This window comes from Passer domesticus, chromosome 7 (genome assembly GCF_036417665.1).
Source record: "Passer domesticus isolate bPasDom1 chromosome 7, bPasDom1.hap1, whole genome shotgun sequence".
Classification (NCBI taxonomy): domain Eukaryota; kingdom Metazoa; phylum Chordata; class Aves; order Passeriformes; family Passeridae; genus Passer; species Passer domesticus.
The window spans coordinates 8,739,786-8,748,459 of NC_087480.1; positions in this window are offsets into that span (position 1 = coordinate 8,739,786).

The following is an 8,674-nucleotide window of genomic DNA, read 5'->3' on the forward strand; positions in this document are numbered from 1 at the left end:
CAGAACTTTGAAGAATGGCAGCTCAACATCCCAAAAGAAAAATACATCTGCTTGTATTCCAAAAGCAGATTCTACCGGTTCTCTCTTTCCCACAGATGATACTAGAGACATTTGCAGCATGCTGCTCCACTTTTTCTCCTGGATCACTGTAATTGGCTTTATCACTCATCTTTTTACTTTCTCCATCATCCAGCAACATTTCCTACTTTAAGGAATTACACAGTTTGCCCCATTCTCTTTCCTCCTTCTATGCATATGTTGCTGGATTACTTCTAATAAACATAATTAGTGCAGAATTCTTACCTAACTTCTGACAGAGGAAAGAAGAGAGGAAGGAAATTGTGTTTCCCCGCTACAATTTTCCGAGGTTTGGAAAGCTAGGACCATAGCCCCAGGGCACAAATTATGACATAACCAGCAATTAACTCCCATCAGGTTCAGGGATATTAGTTACAAAAACTAAAGGCCATTGCAAAGAGACTAAAGAAAACGGTGGTCTTTTAATCACAATTACATGTCCTGTTACAGCTGCACACCAGATAAATATATTAATCAAAATGACCTCATTTTAGGCATGCGTAGCAGTGTGTTATATAACCATGTTAAGTATGCTATTTTATTTTCCTCCCGCCAAGGAGAAATGGTATTTGTCTCACAAGAGTTCCAAATAAGTCTGGTTATAAAGTGATGGAGAAAAGAACAGGAGGGAGAGACAAAAGCGAGAGTATTAATAAGCAAAATGACTCATTTCCCAAGTGCAGAGGTGATGTTACACTCCACTTCTATCTCATGAGCTCTGTAGGAAACTAATGTTGTCATCAGCAGTCTCAGCATTCCTAACATGCCCAGTATTTCTCAGGATGGGAAAAGCAGATGTGTGACGAGGATGGACACCACATCTTTTGAGACCTCATTGGTTCACAGCATTCCTGATTTGTTTTCAAAGCTGTTTTTGAAGGCTGCCTCCACAAACAAGGATTTTGCAGACTCCCCGTCACTCTTTTTGTTAGTCACTTCTTTAGTGAAAAGTAGCATTCAATTAATTCTTTTCTAGTGCTACTGATGCTTTAAACAAGCTCAGAAGCACCCTTAAAAGCAGAATACATCCCCCCACACACAACCAGGCTGAGGCTTGTCTAGATTCATACTGCACTACAGAAAAAAGGACCAAGAGGCGTACATTTTTGCAATATAAGATCACTCAGGCAGAGAACTCTGATAAGTGCTGAAAATGTGAAAAACAAATGGCAGGGTATGCATTTCCCATTTGCTCAATACACACACATAAAAGAAACACTGTGTAGGCTTCACTGCAGCATACCAGTGCGTCCAAAACTCAAAGGTTAGTTACATAAATGATAAGGCGTGGGCTTAAATGCTTCATTCAGCTTGTTAATTACTTGCTTTGTGGCCTGAGCCAATGTTCTGAAGCAGGTTCATCCAATATTGTGCTGCTTCCTCTGAATTTTCATTTACTGTGTTAAGCTGAAGTGCTGGGAACAATTTGTTGCAATACCTAGGAAGAGTCTGTTTTCTTTTCAAGCAATTCACAGAACAAACTTACTCAGACTAATCCACAGATGCTCTTTAAATGTCCTTGCTATTTCAGAAAATTGTGAAATTTAATTCTTTGAGTATTCTTCTTAAACAAGGGAACTGCTGGCTGCATAAATATGCATGTGTTATTGGCGTATGTTTGAGGTTTCCTTTTTTTGTTCTTTTCAATCTACAGATCCAATGTGGGGAAATGAATGGCAATGTGTTAGAAAACTCTCAAAATGCTTATTATGTCTCTGGCAGAATATGAGAAGTTACATTTTAATAAAAGATGGTAATATTTCCACCTTCAGTTCAGTTAACTGGGACACCTCGTTGGTAAGGCTCTTTAATGCCATGGCTATGAACAAGACCTCATTACTGAGGAGCCCATCCCAAGCCAGACAAACCAACTGTCTATGTCCTGAGATGTGCAGGCAGAAACTGGAGTTTAGAATTCCTTACCTCTGTGGAAATTAATCCTATTGTAGTTTTGCCTCAAGATCTCTCCTGAAGATTGCACCTGGGAAACCTCAGATTTACATCTAAAAACAGAATTTGTTTTAAAATTAATACTTCCTAACCTGCTTTGTTTTTTGTCAGTAGCGTATACTTGCAGACAGCTTGATTTGCAACTCAGACATGGGTTAAGAAGCCTATGGAGACCTTGAATTTAACAGCTACAATAATATGGAAGCAAATTGAACACAAACATCTCAGAAGTTTTTGACTACTTGCATTTTAAAAATTAAAAAACATCCTTCAAACATCACCTTTCTATTTCTACATGAAGGCTCCATCTTTTCTTTCTTTGGTAAGGATGTCACTTAGAGATTTCTGAGTCACAAATGCAGATTAGCATTTGGATTTGAATTACATGTCAAAAAAAGAGGCTGACTGAAACAGAAACCTCATCCAGTCCGTTATATGGACCAACTGCAAAACACAGATCACAGCTGCAAATCTGGGCTGAAGCTCTCTGGCTGTATGGACTGCTGAGGGAAAGGTGATGACATTATCATGTTGCTACCCTATGTAAAACCTCCTTTCTGTATCATTCTCCCGACTCTTCAGGAATATTACTGCTGAAGTTGCTCATTCCTTTTGTTTATTCATTTCATATAATTTCCCCTACTTCTACTGGCTTGCTGTACTTTGCACATTTCCTTATTTCCTGCCCATGGGTCATATCACATCATTTCATCAATATTTTACCAGAATTACTTCCTACTGGAACCAGTACAGATTTCTGCTTAAAAATTGATGGTGCAATATGGCCCCATGTTTCTATCCTTATGCACCTGTTCCTCTTGAGGTACAATCCCTCCATGTCTTAATACCTTCATTCTTCACATTGTTCAGAATAGCGCAGTATCTTTAACTGTATTTAAGCTATCAAATTAATAACATTTCTAAGTTAGAACATGCATAAAAATGCCTTTTTCCATTAGCAAGTGAGACTCAGCCACACTATTTAGCTGATTTCACTACACTGATCACTTTTGTCTTCAGGCTAAACATTGTTTCTTCAAACTGAAGATGAAAACTACAATTAAATATAGGCCACAGATGTTCAGAATGCAGAGGACAAAAATATAGGTTTCATAACTCGGCAGTTATGCAACCAGTTGCTTTTCACATATCAAAATGAACATTTAATTTTATGATCTTACTTACCCTTAATCTAAACACAAATAAACCTGTAAGGAGTCATTTAAACGGTGAGACTTAAAGAAAGATGTTTCTGATCTATTTTAATCTTTGATAATAATTTCCTCAAGATGTTCATTATTTTCTGATTTAACTTCAGGTCCCTAAATAGTCACACATACAGTTCTCCATTGCATTAATGAGACACCTAAATAACTTTGAGGATTTCAGTCTTAATTTTGTCATATATCTGTCAAAGGCTAGACTGTTTTAGAATGATGTCTATTATATATAGATGTTATTTACCTTACCTTTTGCATTTTACTTAAAGTATCTACCCTGACAGTCAAAGTCCTCTCTGGGACTGGCTGTGTGACACCCTGCAGCAGTGAAACCTTCATCTAGTAGAGCATAATCACACAGGCAAGAGACAAATTTTTATAGCAGCTGAATCTAGACTATGGAATTTAATCCTTCAGCAGATAAAATTGATCAGGAGAATAAGCACTTTCTGTACTTACATAAAAATCCCTTTTTTCAACTTAGCTGTCCTCTAGTAAGTCACACATATCAATTCTCTCACACAGAAATAAAGCAGCAAACAAAACATGTTTGGTAAGTGGAGACAATGTAAAAATGAGAGAATGTTCTTCTTACAAATATTTATACTTTTAACCTGGGTTTATACAGAACTTCACTTACAATATGGTCCTGCACGTCCATCATCTCTGAGAAGTTTTGAACACGACTTTTAACCAATTTTTTTTATATTTCTACCACCTTTCAAATTTCAGCCTGCCAGCCAATCACCCAACACACAGCTGCACACAGAGAGAACGTGGTGAACTTCCAGGTGGCTCTGGAGTATCTGCAAGGTGGAGTGGAGAATACAAGGGACAGGGAACAATGTAGTGGGAAATATGGAAGAGAAGATACACAACTCTGTATGAGAGAAAACTTATTCAGTGTCAGTATTCACAGAATTAACTTCTTAATTATTCAGAAGACACTTGAATATTTTAGCAGTATAAGCACAGTTCTCAGAAATACAAAGTGAGCCTTGCCAGGTATTTCACAAGCTTTTTAAACTAAGACCACAAAGCACTATCTTAATGATAATAACAACCAAAAGCAGAATAGAGAGACAACAGGTTTGCCCAGAGCCAATTAAGGTAGTCATTCCCACAACAAGTCAATTTTTGTAATCAACAAGATAAGCTTTGTAGATATATCAATCTGGTTTTTTCACTAGTGCGGATATGCAGAACGAGTAAGCTTTTATTTTTAAGCCAAAGAAGTTTAGTTCAGACACAACCTAGAGCCTCACAATGCCATTTTTGCAGCATAATTGCACTCTGAAGAATGCACATCAGACAAACTAAGAGTCTAAGATTTCTTAGAATAAAATCCATGTAAACATCTAGAAGAGCTCTTGACCCTTTTGCAATGTCTGAGGAACTGGAAAGCTACACAAACAAAACACTTAATAAATCTGAATTACAGCTGCTGGTACAAAACCCTGATGTGTGTGTCTGTTCATTCTGGGTCCCCAGAGCCTTGCAAAGGCAGAATCAGCTGTTCCCAGCCCCTGAAGAAAACCTCCATTAATCTTTTCTAGGAATCTGACCCAGCTCGGTCGGGTCTGTCAGGTTCAGCCAAGCTGCCTGAGTCGCGTCACACGAGTCAAGAATAGAGTTTTGCTGGTAACTTGGGGAGAGACAGACACAGAGACATGTTGTTTTAAAGACCCTATAATAGCCAGTCTGAATCTGGCAGGCCAGTTCCTCTCCACAGCACAAAGCAAGCTTCTCACAGTTTCTAAATGAAGCACAAAGTCCTTAATGCAGTTACTAAATGAGAAGTGGCATCTCAGTGGGCTGCCTCAGTGGATTAATTTTAAATGCATAATTCAATATAGACCCACATAAACCTTTATGAATAGAAATAGAGGTTATATAAGCATGTTCTTACAGCATATATTGCAAATTTAAAGGCCAGTTTGAGTATAAATCAACTCTATCTTTTATTAATATTTTCACCTTCCCATTGGTTCATTTCTCTAGCAAATGTGCTAATCAGATTACTTCCTCACTCATACATTGAGATGCCTAAAATAAAAACAGCATTTCACTGCCAGAGACCAACTTTTTTCCTCAATCCTTTAAGAAAAGTTTACACTGGGTTTATTCTGTGGAGGCAGTTTGCATCAGTGGTAGTTCAGCAAAGGCACTGAAGGTGAAACCACCATTTCACATTGGTCAAAGTCAACCATGCACAAGTCTCACTAGAGCATAAAAGATGCTGGACAAGCTTCCACAGCAAACCAGTGCTAGAAGGCAAATTTGCAGAATATATTCCATGAAATAGGTATCAGGCAAGTGTGAAGTGGGATGTCCTGTAGAAAACAGGTAAAAGCTCTATGTCTGCTCCCTGCCTCCTTTGGAGCCAAAACACACACACGTTTCTGGGAAACCAAAATGGAAACCTGCTTCCTATTTTCAGCCCTTCCTAGCTAGAGAAAATTTGCCTCCAAACATAGGCCAGCATTAGACACAGGCACTTCACTGCTTCTGTGATGATAAATGGTCACAGGTCATTCAGTTTAACTCTCATTTCTGTGCTTTCAGGACACAGCTGTTAACTCATCAAAGACTTCAGAAAGCAAAAATAAATTCAGACCTACCCCAAAACTATTTTTCATGCTGTAGACAGACTGTTTCCCATAAATTGATTTCTTTCAATGCACATCACTGCACTACAAAGAATAAAGGCAAAAAAATGTTAGTTTGGTGATTCCAGAAACACAAAGACAGTCATCTTTGTAGCCAGGGATTAATACTGCCTTCAAGCAAGGTAAATCTCTAGCTCAGAGAATGCCACTTTAGCAAAACTGATTACCAGTTACAAAATATGTCCAAAGCATTAATGAAATTTATTATTAAGCTAATCAGATTAATTAGAGTCAGAATGTCAGGCTTGGGCTATTAGTAGAAATATTTATGATTATGTGTTGATAGTAGCAGCTATTCTGCTATTAGGCTGAATATTAATAGAGTGACTCCAAAATTAACACTGTTTATAAGAACAAGAAAATTGTACGGGTTTAAAAACAAAAACAATCTTCCAAATATCTCCATGCTTTGAGAGAGTTCAGATCCAAACTTGGACCAGAGCAGCATCTCTGTATTACAGTTCCACAGCACACAGAACCAAAATCTCAACTTGGTCAGGCTGTGAAATCTCCCACCTTGGGACAGCTCAGGGGAAGGAATGTCTGCAGTGACAGAAAAACAAATGACATTCACTCAGTTCCTGTCCATTCCAGTGACTTTGGTGAAGTTGCAAAGGAGGCTGTTGCTGTATGTAAACTTGAGGAAGTCAAAGAAGCCAACAAAACAGTATTTCTAGTAAGAGACTACAACTGTTAATTACAAGTCAAGTTCTGAAAGGGCTACCTAGGAAACACAGATTTAACCATTATTTATGCTGTAGGCTATCAGGCAGTGTGAATTTGGAGCAATTTCCCCCAATTTCAACACAGTTCTGGCATAGCTAAGAGGAGACTTGACCTCAAGTTGTTTACTGGGATTTATTTTTGAGCAATGCAGAAACAGAAAGACCCAATTATAATCTTATTTAGACCAAACTAATTCCATTGGCTTTAGCAGATTGTTCCTGTCTGACGGAGCTGTTCCTCAGATCTGAAAGAAAGCCCCAAGTGCCACTTAACACTGAAATCCTTGTTGTTATTTTACATTTCTTTGGAAAATTGCATAAAGAGTGTTGCTGTTTAGGTCACTCCCTAAAATAAAAAATCATTATTGCAGTGCTGTGGTTACAGCCCCATACTGTTAATAAAAACAAATGCAAAAGTCCAGGAAAAGTATGAGTTCTGTCTGGAAAACTGCTGGTTTTTCTGCTCAGTCAATACAAAAGTGTGTGCACCCACTCCTGAGACTCCCGTTATTAAAGAGCGACAGGAGTGACTGTCACGGCTGGTCCGAGCAAAGGGATCCGATGTTCCTCCTCTGGCTCCGCTGCTCCCACGCGGCAAAAAATGAGAAAGTAATTTTGAGGACTAGGTTATTATGAAACGGTTACATCAGCACAGCGAGGGAAACACCAGCGGAGAGTAAACAAAAGCCAGGGCTTTGCGGAGCGGCGGGGGCAGAGAGGCAGCGGCCCCGGGACAGCCCCTGAGGGACCGGGCCGGGCCGGGGCCGCCGGGCCCCTGAAGGACCGGGCCCCGAGGCCACCGAGCCCCTGAGGGACCGGGCCGGGCCGGGGCCGCCGAGCCCCTGAGGGACCGGGCCGGGCCCCGGGACAGCCCCTGAGGGACCGGGCCGGGGCCGCCGCTCCAGCTGCACCCCGCTCCAGCCGGGGCCCGGGCAGGGAAGAGAATAGGCTCTGCCACTCCCTAAGTCTCTCCACAGAGGGGTCCAGGCGTCCCACCGTGCCGTGGCAGCTCTTTCTGCTGTGGCATTAGCTTTCAGAGATGCAAACTGCCCTTTAAAGGAGTGGCGTGCTCTAAAAAGTCAATTAGAGCAGTGTGTCTGTATACTGTCACTTTTGAGCTGCTGCCTTCAAAGGTGAAATCCATTAGAAAAGGACGGAATAAGATAAAAACCAACATAAACAAATTACATTCACTCAGTTCCTGTCAATTGCAGTGACTTTGGTGAAGTTGCTGTGTGTGAATGAGCACACTGGGCCAAAGCAGTGGCTGGCAGCCATAAAGCCACCAGTACTGCAGGAAAGCCAGTGAGCCAAATTAACCAAACACACCGTGGAACAACCTGTGTGGGTAAGGACTGGCCACAGCTCTCTCAAGAGAGCCCCTAGACTGAAGCTGCACCCGCACTTGTGCTGCTGAATGGCAGGAGGGAGCTGCTGAACGCAAAGCCAAAAGGGCAGGGCCCCCTCTGGGCACAGGAACTGCACGGAGCAGCTGCTGCTCATTGGGGTTTAAAGGACTCTCAGGGGTGACTGAGAGTGTGGCTTTAGTGAAGATGCATTTGCTTGGAACTTCTGAGCACTTCAGATAGTGTTTTGGGGTGCAGTAGCTAGGAATAAGTGAAGACCTTCACACCCAGCAAGTCTAAGGCAAACACACGTCCCAGAGGCATTAGACTGAGCACAGCCCAGGGCCCCACCAACCTGGTTACCAGGCTTGGATTCCCAGGAGAAAGTGCTAAGACCCAGCTTTTCTCCCATCCAAGTAAGGTTGGACTCTAGATTGCAATATTACACTTTGTCACATCAGCCCATGCCATATCAACCCCTGAGTTATTTCTTTTGAATTTTCATGACATGGTTTGCTATTAAAAAAATAACACACTTTCCTGAAAGCTTTGTTCCAGTTTGCTTAAACATCTCTTAAAAGGGGCCTAATCCAATTTGTCCAGTGAAGAGCAGGACTAAACCCACAATGTGCCTTTGGACATGCCCCACGGGGTCAGTCCAAGCCTCACCCCACACTGAACATGGT